At 43.8% G+C, this 14,529-nt stretch overlaps 1 protein-coding gene across 2 annotated transcripts in view; it reads right to left on the bottom strand.

Moving 5' to 3' along the window:
- The window catches only part of tspan4a (tetraspanin 4a), a gene marked incomplete at its 5' end in the record, with an annotated part of 316,465 nt that overhangs the window by 226,257 nt on the left and 75,679 nt on the right, over positions 1-14,529 (bottom strand). The gene's annotated exons all lie outside the window — the stretch shown is intronic.

Genomic DNA, 14,529 nt, shown 5'->3' with positions numbered 1-14,529 from the left:
CATTGCCCAGAAATTACATTAGTTTTAGGTCACTTAGAGATTCACAAGCGTAATATTCATATATCTAGATAGGGAAATGAGGATATATCCTGCAGCTGACAGGAAATAACACAAGGAAGAGTGAAAATGTATCAAACGTAACTTTTCACATTGGCACGAATTTAATTGCTTGACATAACTTTATGCTCTAACAAAACAAACGTTTCAAACAATGTACGTGTTCTGCCGACCATTTCTATAGGAATGGTGTCTGTGTTTTCCCCAAAATATCTGGGTACTTCGGGGGGGGGAAAGAAAGCACCCAGATGTACTTCTGATCAGTCACGTGCAGAGGGGGGGGGGGGGGGGGGGGCTTTGGGTGCCCAAGCACTTGCCCATGTGCACCTTGATGACCAAGGTACCCTTAAACATTTTTTTATTTTTTTTAAGATGAACATTTTATTATTTTTAATTTTTTGTAAAGGGCAATGCCCATGGTCCTCATCAAGAATCATTTTAACAAGCAGCTGGGTGGCGCAGCGGACTAAACATCTGTCTACCACCACAGAGACACTGGTATCGAAGTCAGCGGTGCCTCCGGCTTGGCCGGTCGTCATACTGACACAATTGGCAGTGTCAGCGGGAGGGAAGCCGGTGGGTGGTAATCTGGTCATTGTAAACAGCGACTCCTACAGGTCAGTCAGGGCGCCTGCACAGCGAGGCAGGGATCTGGGTGAGGTAGTGTGCCCTCCCACGCGTTACACTCACCCAATGAGAGTCCTCGCTGCCAGGTGAAAAGAGGCTGCTGGCTGTATGTATCGGAGGAAGCATGTGATAGACTTCAGGGCTCCCTAGACCAGCAAGTAGGGGGCAAATGTGCGCAACGACCATGGGATGGGAGGAAAATACAAGAAAAATAGGAGGAGAAAAAGTGGATAAGAAAAATGAATAATTTTAACAATTAATAATATTATAAATAAAAATTTATATTTGAATGCCTGTCTGTCTGAGGTGCATGGTTTTCTGTTATGTTGCACAACGCGTTGCCTTCCCTCTTATAATAGAAATCTAGCGCAAACCGAGCATCTCGCCTCACGTTTGCCTGTCTGTCAGCTGATTTTAAGCAGCAACTGAAGTCAGCACCAGCAGCTAACGGGTAAGAAAGTTATTGTTTTCCATAACTAATATTTTAGCAACCAAGATTAAAAATGTTAACTAACATATTTTGCAACAAAGAAATACTTTCTTCGCTAGCTGTCCACAACTACATAAGAATAAGACTATGCTTGTATTCTTCTTGCTAAAGTTAATCTCGACAATGCGATGTGCTTAGGTTAGCTAATTAGCATCCATCCAAACGTTACCTAACGTTAGCCCACATGTTAGCTATCACCCTTTGTAGCAAGTCATATCATATCAGCTATAACATTATATACCTCTGTTAGTTCGACATGCCATAAGCAATTATTGTTAATTAGCCATGCATGCAAGTCACTTTTAGAGTGAAATGTAATGTGAGGTGGTGAGTTTAATTAGTTTCAAAGCATTCGGATCATCATCTGGTTTGCTTGTTGCCACATGTAGCCAGCTAGTATAGTGGGTCTGATTGTGAAGATTAAAGCAAAACTTCACTTAGTTTTCACCATATGGTCGAATATACATATTACCCCCATGTAACCCACTTGAGAAGTCACTCACCAAGTTTCTGTGTCCCTGTGTGACAACTTTGAAATGGTCGCATTTTGCTCCCCATTGACTTTGATGAGTTCGCCAAAAAAAAACAGTAATTGGGATCAACGTTGGGTATATTATGCTATGTGCCCAGATAAAAAGACCTTGTCTACATTGCTATGGAATTTACACAATTTTATTTATATTTCCATTCATGCTCAAACTCAAAGCACTATATGAGCAGTTGGTGACATTTGCTGGCAATTCAGGGAGGGCAGCTCAATTTCTCCACAGAGGTAATGGAACCATGTCAAGATGTCAATATAAAAATTATCTTTTACACATCCAGTAATAATTGATTGAGTCTGTGGGAACAGCAGAAAGAATCCTACCTCTCCAGTCCTCAGGTTGACATTACTCTCACTCTACCGCCTGTCTGCTGGGCTTTGAAGATGGTGTCTGTAGCCATGTCCTCAGGTCTGACTCATTTGAAGATGGTGTCTGTAGCCATGACCTCAGGTCTGACTCATATGTGCAGGATATACCTAGTATAAATTAGGGCTGGGGCTTTATCGCGTTCATTTCGATTAATTAACTACAGAATTTTTTTTACGTAATAAAAAATAAGCATTTCATCGCAAGTCGTGACACTTTGCTCTTGTCTGTCGGTTCTGGGCTGCGTTTTCGCCGATCAACCAATATATTGTTGGAAAGTTGAATTTGCTGCCTTTCGCTCATCACCCCACTGTGATTGTGGTTGTGAATGGAACTGACCAGTCACCGCTGATGGCAAAAATTATTGACCATCATTGTAGCCAAGGAGCGTCTGCTCCGAAAGCGATCCCAGACGGGCGGTCAGAGTGGGAGAAGGTGACACAAGAAGATGAAGAAGTCCTTTGTTTTGACTCGAAAGGCGAAATAAAGGCAGTGGACGGCCATTTTGGATAATCACACTGAATTATTGCGGTACACACATTACAAAAACCTTTGTGAAATAAAAAATTTCTGTGGGATATTCATAAACTTTGGACCTGTATGACTATACTATGGAACCGTTATGTTTCCCAGCTCCTACCTCTCAGTTGGAACTTAAAAACAGGCATCTGGCAACAACTAAACAGAAATGTGAGTACACACAACTTTTACTTCAGTGTGTTCAAACCTCTCTTACTCTATTTAATTTGCACTCAAAGTGATTTTTCTTTATTGTGTAAGAAACTTCTGAATGTTACGTTTCAAAAGAGAAAAGGTCCTTTGCGCTATATATATATATATTATTCCTAAGATTGCTGCACTTGAAAAATTGCATTGATCTGACTGTTGGTCTGTGTAGTAGCTAATAAACAAGATTTTGCTGCTTAAACGTATGTATATTGTATATTCATTGATTCACTCGTATACCAAAATCCATTTGAATTTAAACATTTTGCTTTTCGCATTAAATATTGATATGTGTTTAAAATGCGATTCATTTCGATGAATTAATGAATTGATTGAATGAATTCAATCAAAAAGATATGAGGCATACATCCACACTACATCTTTCTCTAGGCCTACCCTTCACAGTATGTAAAGTTTGTACAAGGCAAACAATGACTCATAATGCATTGTCTAATTTCTAGACATCCCATTCCAATGAATGTCAACATTATCGTATCTAGATCAGATCTTGATGAACATACACTGAAAAATCTGAAGAAAATACAATAAGTGAAAATACAAGAAGAGGTTTTGCACATGCTGAATCCCTTCAGCGTCTATCCCACAGCCACACCGGGATCAGCTCAGCTCCAATCAATGTCACTCTGCTATTTATTCATTCCACAAGGGACTCCACTGCTCCTAAACTGCTGCTCCTTTAGCGACAAGGTGCTGTCAATTAGGTGTATTGAGCTCCTTTTTCATCCCTGCGTCAGCAGGGTTGGCGTGGGTGTGAGAGCGCTAGCTGCTTCCATCTGCTCCCCATCTGTGATGTGGGAGAAAGAAATGTTGGTCTCTCTCTCTCTCTCTCTCTCTCTCTCTCTCTCTCTCTCTCTCTCTCTCTCTCTCTCTCTCTCTCTCTCTCTCTCTCTCTCTCTCAGGATGGCTATCAGCCCACTGTTGTATGCTAACACAGAAATGCTCTCCATCGGCACACCTAAGCGACTCCTTTGAGTGTCGATTCTTGTCAGATAGCGTGTGGTATCGCATGTTGTCCCATTGTTGAGCTGGTATTTGGCAGGTTCAAGTTCAAGTTTGTTTTTATTTGTCACGTATAAAATACATGTACATTACAGTGAAATGCTTGGTTCTGTTTGAGCCCCTGAGAATGTGCTTCATACGGTAAAAAGTAAAAGAGGAAAAGAGGAAGAGGCCCCGTCAGTAATCAACAATCCCTACACGCAGCCTGCAGCTCTACTTCTGGCGTTGGTGACATTCTGCAACCCCTCTGCTTGACCCATGCTTTTGTAAGATAAAACATAGTGGACCTCATTCAACAACATTGTCGTAAGTTTCCTCTTACGACAAACTCGTTGGAAGTTCGTAAGAGAACCTACAACAGTTACCCCCGATTCATCAACGCGTGGAGAGGGTTTCCAAAATGATCGCAGCTGCGATCCCCTGAATGAAGTACATCACTCATTCTCAAACTGGTTCTCGTACACCTGAATTTGCATACAGATACGCCCTGCCAGCTCCTTACAAGGCCAGGGCTGTGTGCAAAACGGAAGCGAGAGGGTCAGCATTGCATCTGTGATCAATAAGTAGCATGAAAGCGATTTGCGACGGATCAAAATTAGATTTGATTCAAATGTATTAATTGTCATCATACAGCACACTATAGCTATAGTGGAATAGACTGTATTAATATTCCATATATGTATACTGTCTTGTTGCACGCTCCTGGCCACCTGCCTTATCGCACACACACGCGTACTGTATAGCCTACGTGCGTAATGAATGAACAGTAGGCTTATATTATTCGAATGACTTGTTTTATTAGGAGAACGCAGATACTGTATGCACAGCCCTATAGTAGTAAAGGCTTCCACAGAGTCGGACTCGGGCGTACTGTGAGCGGACCAGAATCCGCACGGCATGTCCGCAGTCGTTTGAGGTTTCATAGTCAAGCGTACCACCACCACCACTTACCAATTTCCTACATTTCTCATGCCAGTTTACTACATTTAATGCAGGTCAATGTCAACCAACACACCGGGCAGCCTTTTGTGTGACACTGGTGCACGACCCTGCGGACGTCCGCTTTGAGTCTGCGTGGACCTCTGTGGAAGCCTTTACTACTATAGGGCAGCGCATATAGTATCTGCGATCTCCTAATAAAACAAGTCATTAGAATTATATAAGCCTACTGTTCATTCATTACGCACATAGGCTATACAGTACGCGTGTGTGTGCGTGCATGTGCGTGTGTGTGCTGAGGCTGGTGGCCAGGAGCGTGCAACAAGCGATTGGGTTTAGTTCTTATTTATTTATCCACTGTCATTTGCAGTGTTGGTGTAGTGCTTTTATTTATTTTCGGACATCACAATGCGTCGTTGAGGCATGACTGTAAATGTAAAACGTAATTTGTTATCATACAAATATTGTCGTATTTTTCATTAGGATTATTTAATTCCAAGGATTTCTGTAGAATCAACGTGAACGCAATCACCATGATTCCTCCCAAATAAAGCCCTTAAGAACACGGCGGACACCAGTCTATCCGACTTACGACTGCTCTTCATCGCTCCTAAATCCTGCTCTTAGCTACGAGTGAATCCCCGAGAAGGGACAATTCGTGAATCCCAAAATCGGCCCGAAAAGGTCTCAAGTGGAGCTACGATGAAGTTTGCTCTTAACTTTTGTCTTAAGTCCTTTGGTGAATGAGACCCATTGTCTCCTTAACAAGAAAAAAGTTACCTACCTTTTTAATGACTTGCCAAGCGGCACATCCCACAGCAGCACGGTTGTATTTATATAACTGAGGCCATGCTGTTATTCTATTATTAGTGTCCTTTATGAATATTTAAAAGTTTTCATGACTCAGATCTGTCAAACGTGATTACTCAATATAACTTACTTAACCTAACCGCACACAATGTTCTGTTTGCTTTTATTGGGTCATCAATTATCAGTGTTCAAGGCAAATTATTTAGGCCAACTCTGTTTAGACCTTTGACCACACGATAGATTAATGGAACTCAGGGTTAGAGACATGGGCAATTATAAAGCAGCATCATACAATGTAAAGGAAGCAGTGGGGGAGGCAAAAAGGAATTATGGGGAGAAGACTATTCTAGAAGGGTGATTCCAGAAGCATGTGTCAGGGTCTAAGATCAATGACAGACTATAAAGCCCCCCCCCCCCCCCCTCGGATGAGCACAACACCTTTTATGCATACTTTAAGGCTAGCCATAGCCAACAAGCTAATGCAGCTGAAGCAGAGGCTGTCAGCATTCAGCAAGGGGAGACCTTCTGAGCATGACGTGAGAAGGTTGTTTAAGCCAGTGAACACCAGGAAGGCAGCAGGACCAGATGGTAATTGCTGGAAAGGTCCTTAGAGTCATGCACTGACCAACTGGCACTGGTGTTCACAGTAATATTCAACCTGTCTCTGGCCCAGTCTGTCATACCCACATGTAACCAAAAAAACTAATCCGGCCTGCCTTAATGCCTTAATGACTATCAGTCATGACGAAAAAGTGTAGCCTCTAGGAGAGAGAGAGAGAGACAGAGAGAGAGAGAGAGAGAGAGAGAGAGAGAGAGAGAGAGAGAGAGAGAGAGAGAGAGAGAGAGAGAGAGAGAGAGAGAACCATAAATGTAATATTTTAATGAATGAGAAAGAGGGAGAATTGTGTACCACTGGGTCGGACCCACGGGAGTTCTGTTGAACTGCATTACGACACAAAGGAAGCCTTTCCAAACAAAACTTGCTTTATCAACAAAAACAACTCCATGTTCATGGTTAGCAAGGGCTGTTAACTTTCCCCTTGCGTCTCCAAAATTAAGACAACAGGCTTGTTTGAGATCAAAATAGATAGTCATGAATGAATGAATGAAAACTTTATTTAACTGATTGCAGAATGGGTACAATACAGTACGGCTCAATACATACAATTGTTAAGGGGATGCAGACCTGAGAAAGACGTTTGTCTTGTTTCCATCAGGGTCCCCCATTTTCAATTCATATAGACATTTATGACATACACAACATACATGACATTTATGGCATAGGGACATATAAGTATTTAGTAATGATACATTTGTGACATAAGCGGTATTCAAATATACAGGCAAGCAAGCCTCAAGTTGGACCGCACAGAGTTGACTACACCGGCAATAAAGAATATTAATATCCTTATACAGGTGATGACCTTTAGGGTTTGATACATGTATTGTTTGTGATATAGACATTGCACAGAAGTCCACATGATGTAGGCCCCGAAAAGCAGTCCGGTCTGTGCACGTGAGCGGCGCGGCGCGTGTGCGGCGCGGGGAGCGGAGCGGGCGGTTTTGACGTGAGCGAGGAGTGGGTTTTAAAATGGGTCGGCGCGACGTCCGGAGCGAGAGTTCTCCTCCACTCCAATCCACTCCAGGCCGCTCACAGTGGTTTAACACTGATGTAATATACATGTAGTACAATGCCAAAGCAACAGATGGCGATGTACAAACATGAAGGCCATTTTCAACCAATGAGAAGGGTGAACCTGTGATATCCTGTTCAGGCTTTGTCACTCACATCCTGTTAGAAAAAGTTTTGACGCCATTGTTGTTGTCGTTAGCTTACATGCTAACGTTAATGGCAGCGACCATAGCATTGTGGCTAGGCTAGCTATCATCGCTTAATAGAGCTAGTGAATGGATAAACAACGTTATTTAACATTGCAGAATGGGTACAATTACAATGCGGCTCAATACAAACAATTGTTAAGGGGCCCAGGGGGTGTAGACTGTTGTAGTTTGAGCTAATTTACACCATGCTCCAAAAAAAATAAAAATCTGCCGAGCGATGTGGCGCGGGGAGCGCTCGATTCAAGGTGAGCGGTGAGCGAGCGGAGAGCGACTTGGGGGCGGGGTCAACATGAGCGATTAGCGGAGCGGACCAAGCTTTAAAGAGCGAAGAGCGGATTTCTCGCCCGCGCCGATCCGCTCACGTGGCCGGGTCCAACCAATATTGCAATCGATTTTTTTTTCACGTCATGCTACTTTTTCACAGTTTCTTTCTCTTCCTAAGTAAAAAATACAAAACGGAAGTGTTTTTAAGGTATTGTTTATTTGTTGAAGATTGTGAATGCATTTAATCTGTTAGACCTATCTGTAGTATCAGTGAAGGTTTCATTTATCATGCTAGCCTATCTTTGGTGCTAGGAGACAGGGGGGGAAGAAAGTCACATGCTGTCACTTTGCCCCATAATGATGCTGATGATCTGTGTCTCAAATTACAATCACAGTGGGATGTGAAATTAACAGATTTTTCTTGTACACCATAGTCTGATTAGAGAAAATGGTGATTATACCATAAGTAGATGCATGGACCAATTGTATACATTTGCTACATTTAACAAATAGTAAAATTATAATTAAGTTGAAACTTTGCTTGGACTAATTTATGCATTAATGAGCGATATATGCCAAGAATGTTAACTACTTACTTGTTTTGTGGTCCATTTATCCAACCGTTACTTTTGTCCCGGGCCCATGTTTCTTTTGTCTCGACAGAGACTTTTCAGAGGCTCATGCAATTGGGTTTCCAGAGCTAGTCACCCGAAATTCTAACCGTCATGCAATGTGCTTAGCAAGGTGATGGATTAAACTGTGCAGATCCAACTCATCTCAAATTAGCCTACTATTACTGCATTCATATGGTGTCAGGTAAGTCAGGCAGATGTAGCATGTGAATGGCCTATCAAGTCGGATAAACAAAATTTTTGATACACAAGTTGTTGAGTTGTGACATTATGCTCATTGACCGCAGGTGGACGGTCAGGCTGCCCCCCGTCCACCAGCGCTGTACATTTTATTTGATTCAAATGTATTGTCATCATCATACAGCACAAGTACACCGCTGCCCCCCATCCACCAGCGGTGGCAACTGGCAACACAGTCCAGGCAATGCTGGACAGACAGGAGAGGGTCGCTAACAGCCTTGAGACGTTCACTAACAGCCAGGAGAGGACTGCAGTGGTGATGGAAGCGCTTTATACAGAATAAATGTAATTCTTCACATTTCCTCGTCGCACATTAAACCATGATAACATAGCCACATGAATGCCTCAAGACAATGTTGTCCATGCTAAGCTTTTCCCCTTCCAATCCCCCTTGCATCAGTCTAGTAGTTTCCCCCAGAGTTATCAGTTGCTATGGCATTGTTGTTTGTGAGATGCATGCAGCGGACATCAGATCGGTATGCTAGGCCTATTATCTAGTCTAATTATGCCAGGCACGTCCCACTTCCTGCTGGAGATCGATGTTGTGTGGGCTGGTTGGTTGGAATCCCAGATCACTGGGCAAGTAGGTTCATTGATCTGGGTAAATCAAGGGGGAACAGATCTGACCCATTCAGAACCCTGACAATCTGCTTGGTTCTGACCTACATTACAGTGTACAAGTAAACACAACACAGAGGGACAGAACCTTCAATTCCTCCCTCCTCCAGACTCTCTTCTCCTCCTCCACACTCTCTCCTCCTCCACGCTCTCTCTTCCTCATTGCTCTCCCATCCTTCCTGCTCTCTCCTCCTCCTTGTTCTCTCCTCCTCCATGCTCTCCTCCTCCTTGCTCTCTCCTCCTCATTGCTCTCCCCCTCTCCTTGCTCTCCTCCTCCAGGGTGAGCAGCTTCAAGTACCTGGGGGTCCACATCTCAGAGGACCTGACATGGTCAACACACATAGGCACAGTAGTAAAGAAGGCGAAACAGCGTCTCTACCACCTGAGACAGTTAAGGAAGTTCAGAGTATCGGGGAAGATACTCCAGTCCTTCTACTCAGGAGCTGTAGAGAGCATCTTGACCGGAAACATCACTGCCTGGTATGGAAACAGCACGGCACAGGACAAGAAGGCCGTACAGAAAGTGGTGCGCTCAGCCGAGCGTACCACGGGTATTGCACTACCCCCCCTGCAGGTTCTATACAACAAGAGGTGCAAATCCAGAGCCTGCAGGATAATGAAAGACCCTCACCACCCCAATAACAGCCTGTTTCAGCTGCTGAGGTCAGGCAGACGCCTGCAAATCCCAGCTACTAGGACAGAGCGGCTTAGGCTCAGCTTCTTCTTCCCCCAGGCCATCAGAGCCATGAACAATGTACATTGAGTGCTCAGAACATTGAACTGTCCACACACAAGCACACATGAACACACACACGACACGCACACTGTGCACGCTCACACACGAGCAGCCACTTAACACTTTAACATGAGCGGGCACACACTCATGTCGCACACACGCACACTTATGGCCAAAGGAAAGGACACTTTAAATTAGATAACAGGAACAGTGTATTGCACTACCAAAGCTAACTAGCATGTCACACATGCGCTGTAAATAACTATGTACAGATACCGAGATGTCACTCCATGTTACCTGCTATCTGTTACTGCACAATGTTGTTTCTTCTTTTGATTCTATTATATGTACCACTGTATTGCACATCGTTGCGGGCAAGACCACCCGCATTTCATTGTATACCTGTATGCCGTGACAATTAAAACTCTTGACTTGACTTGACTTTGCTCACCTCCTCCGTGCTCTCTCTCCTTCTTGCTCTCTCCTCTCCTCCTTGCTCACTCCTCCTCCTTGCTCTCTCTTTCTCATCTTCTATCTGAGTCGTTCACCCCCAGGTCGTCACAGCGTGGAGATGCCAAGTTCATCCTAACAAGATTAATTAAGGTTTTGACTGTAATGAGAGCTCTCTTCGTGGCTGTGGCCCTATTTGCTACAGTACATGGCGGTGGTGGTTCCTGCTGAAAGCGATTAGTGTTGTGCATTACAACATATTTTTGGGAGGTCCATTGTCATTGTAATTCCTCTGTGAAGTCATCGCCGGCACATGTAGGGGCTTGTCTGCATTTCCCCTGGGCACAGTTTAGCTTTACACGCTGTCTGGAAGGGCTAGATACCCTGGCTCCTGTCATGTGCTCTATAGCTCTACTACTACAGGGCAAAGTGTTTACAGCTTATCACTCAGTTAAGGTAATGGAGAAATTAACATAAGGATAACTGAGTTTAACCCAGAGTAAGTGAATGCTTATTGGATTCTTGAGTGTCTTAGTAGCATGGTGTCTGTGATCAGGTAGGTACACACACACACACACACACGCACGCACGCACGCACGCACACACACACACACACACACACACACACACACACACACACACACACACACACACACACACACACACACACACACACACACACACACACACACACACACACACACACACACACACACACACACACACACACACACACACACGCACACACATCTAAGTTCTAACACATCTATTTTCATCCAACCCTTTAACTTCAAAGGACGTGCAGCATTATGACTACTTGTTAATTGTAGTATGACATGAAAACATGTATCTTGAATTTGTGTCTGTAGAGACAGAGACAGTGAGAGATCATGAGTGCAGACCTCCGCTAAGGCTTAAAGCCGATCGGCAACTCTCATTTCTGTCATCTATGCAGTAAAATGTTGAGTGTGAAAGTAACAGCAAAGTGGGGAGATTATTAAAGGGGAATACTGTTGACTTTCATCACTCAAATATGTATTAAATATGTATTCTCCTTTAATTATGTCCCCACTTTGCCCTTACTTTCACACTCAACATTTTACTGCATGTGACAGAAACTAGAGTTTAGTTTAGCTTAGTTTATTGTTTAGTTTGTCAGGGACTAGAGGTATGTACAACATACATTAATCTCAATTAATGAGAGGAGATGCATCGCACCAAATTTAGTTATCAGCTCATTTCCGTCTGCAGTCCCTGGGCAGGTAGACGTACAAGAAATACACAATACAAAATGTATTATACAATTAAGCAATACAAAAAGTATGAATAGATAATAAAATCACATAACAACATCATAGCCACATTCTACACACACACACACACATGTACACACACACACACACACGCACAGAATAATTGTCATCTACTGTATGTACATTAAGATATCATGACAATGAGAAAAGTTTGAAATTTTTTGCAGATTTTCAAATCTGTGGGGAGCTGTTCCACTCCTTTATCTTTTAACGAAAAAGGTGATTGTGCAAAGACAGTAACTTGTTTTGGAATGCTACACTGCCCCCTAGAGGTTGACCTTGTACCCCAGTTTATTATGCTCAGAGTTGAACAAAGACTGTGTTGCTTGCTTGAGACCAACATGACAAACAATAAGAAAAGTGAGGGGAAAAAAGTATAAAAAAATATTTGTGATGCCTCAACTGTAACCGAGTTTCTGATATATCTAAAAGTGCCTAGATTATATTTCAGTGTATGGCTCATCTTTTTTTTATGTTTCTTAACAATAAGGGTGGGATCTAGTATAATACCTACATATTTGAACTCGTCAACATTTGTTATTATTTACCACATCACAGTGGTGCCTGATGGTGGCACTAGAGACCAATACCATGGTGTTTCTATCTTTAGGGTTATGAATGTTCACAACAAATTGTATGGCAATCTGGCCCTTAGTTTTTAACATATTTAACAGCTACATACTCACAAACAAACACAAACACACACAAATACACGTAATGGCAATGCTAATCCCAAACACCGCTTTTTGACAGCAGATAGAAAGAAGAAGGACTGGAGGTCACTCACTCCCCAGTGGTGGCAGTCCAATTGCCTCTCCACGTCCAAGGGTCATTCTATTACCCATGAGGACAGGCATGTATGATGACTTAAGGCAAATCCCAAACAGGTCACCTGTGGCCAATATCCCCTTAGAGCTTTTGCAAAAAGTGGTCACGGAAAAGAAGGGGGAAAAGAAGGATAGAGATCTTGAAGTCCACCAGTCACACCTGACAGCCATGGGAGTGGTGGGATGGACTTCTATCACAGCAGGATTGACAGAGACAGACATACATATAGCCAGTCTTTTTATTTCCTTACCTTAACTACTGTAATATAGTCTGGGCTGCAACATATCCATCATATCTTAACAAATTAGTCATAATCCAGAAGAGGTTCCTCCTGATGATTTCCCACTCTACCAGATATGAACCATCTGCACCTCTGTTCCGCAAATATTCTCTACTATCAATTGACAAACTTAATACCTTTCAAACATGCTCATTCATATTCAAGTTCATTAACAATAGGCAAGATCTTCCTTATACCTTCCATAGTTTCATCTTTTCATCAGAATTTCACTCATATCCAACAAACCTGTGAGGTTTCGCCTGTTCCCTGGACCTTTAATTCCCTGTCTCCTCACCTCACCAGCCCCCACCCTTGCGATGTTTTACTATCCTCTGCTCTTCTCCAGCCCCCACCCTTGGACTACCTTTCACAGCTGTTCTTAGTTTATGATTAGCGCCCCAGAGGGCTTGAAATACCTGGACCTCCCCTCCAGTCCTGGTCGGGTCGTTCTGTATGCTGGTTCGGTGTTCTGGACTCTGTATCTTTATCTGTGTTCAGTGTTCATGGAGTCCTGGACGTTACCATCACCTGCCACGTCTCCGGCGTGAGACGACGTGCCAGCCATCACCACCTGTCGCCGTTTGCCTGGAGTGGGACACCGTCTGCGCTCTCTGGTCCTCTACGGGAGGTTTTCCAGTGTTCCCACTCCAGACGTCAAGCCGGCGCGCATCGCTTCCTATTCCACGGGAGGATGCGTCTCTTCGCCCCGGTTGCCTGGGACCCCGGTGTTCTGCGCTGCCCGTCTGCAGCATCCGAGGAAGATCTCCGTGCCAGGCCTGGAGTGGTGTTCCCACTCCAGACGTCAAGCCGGCGCGCTCCCACTCCAGACCAGACGTCAAGCCGGCGCGCTCCCACTCCAGACCAGACGTCAAGCCGGCGCGCATCGCTTCCTAGTTCCACGGGAGGATGCGTCTCTTCGCCCCGGTCCTCTGGGACCCCAGTGTTCTGCGCTGCCCGTCGGCAGTTTCCGAGGAGGATCTCCGTGCCAGGCTTCCGCCGTCGGAACCCTGCCATCCCTGTAAGCAGCTCTGGCCCTCGCCCTGTCCAAGGCCTTAACCCTGTTCTCTGTCCCTGTCTCCAGCCCGCCTCCCGGGCCTCTGTCCCTGTTCCCCCTCTCCAGTGCCCCTGTTCCTGCCCTGACTTTTTGCCCTGGCCCTGTCCCTTAGCCTTAGCCCCTTAGCCTGCTCGCCTCTTAAAGGCACAGTGCCACATTTTCCCTATTTCTTTGTTTCCAGTGTTTTGTGTTCTCCCTTACAACTACGGTTAGTATGACTGCTTGTTTCTTTTTACTCATTATATACAGTTAATATGTTATTCTCTTCTCCTTTGCCCTCTTGTACTAAAAAAATATATATATAAGATTGTTCTTGTTACTGACTCGTGTAAATATTCCATGTTTTCGCTATAGTGTCTGCCTTATGTCTCTGATTCTGTTTTGTAGTTTATTTTGTAGACCATGCTTACATGTACTTCGTTCATATTGTTTATGAACAATGAGATGGGAGTGGAACTTTGTACAAGCCCATTGGGCTTCGTTCCCTCCTAGCACTGTTTTTTTTTTTTTTCTTTTTTATAATGTGCTAAATAAATAAACTAAACTAAAACTAAACTATGTGGAGGGACTGAGAAGTGCGTCTGGTAGGGTGAAGAGAGTCAAATGTACGGTAATACAGATAAGTGATTGAATAAACCTGCTATGCTCACAGTACAAGTCTCAAACACACAGCGGCTTAACACAAACAGGGA

Source organism: Notolepis coatsorum, assembly GCF_963971535.1.
Source record: "Notolepis coatsorum genome assembly, chromosome: 20".
NCBI lineage: Eukaryota > Metazoa > Chordata > Actinopteri > Aulopiformes > Paralepididae > Notolepis > Notolepis coatsorum.
The sequence above is the reverse complement of the archived record's forward strand: the minus strand, read 5'-3'. Positions and strand labels throughout refer to the sequence as shown.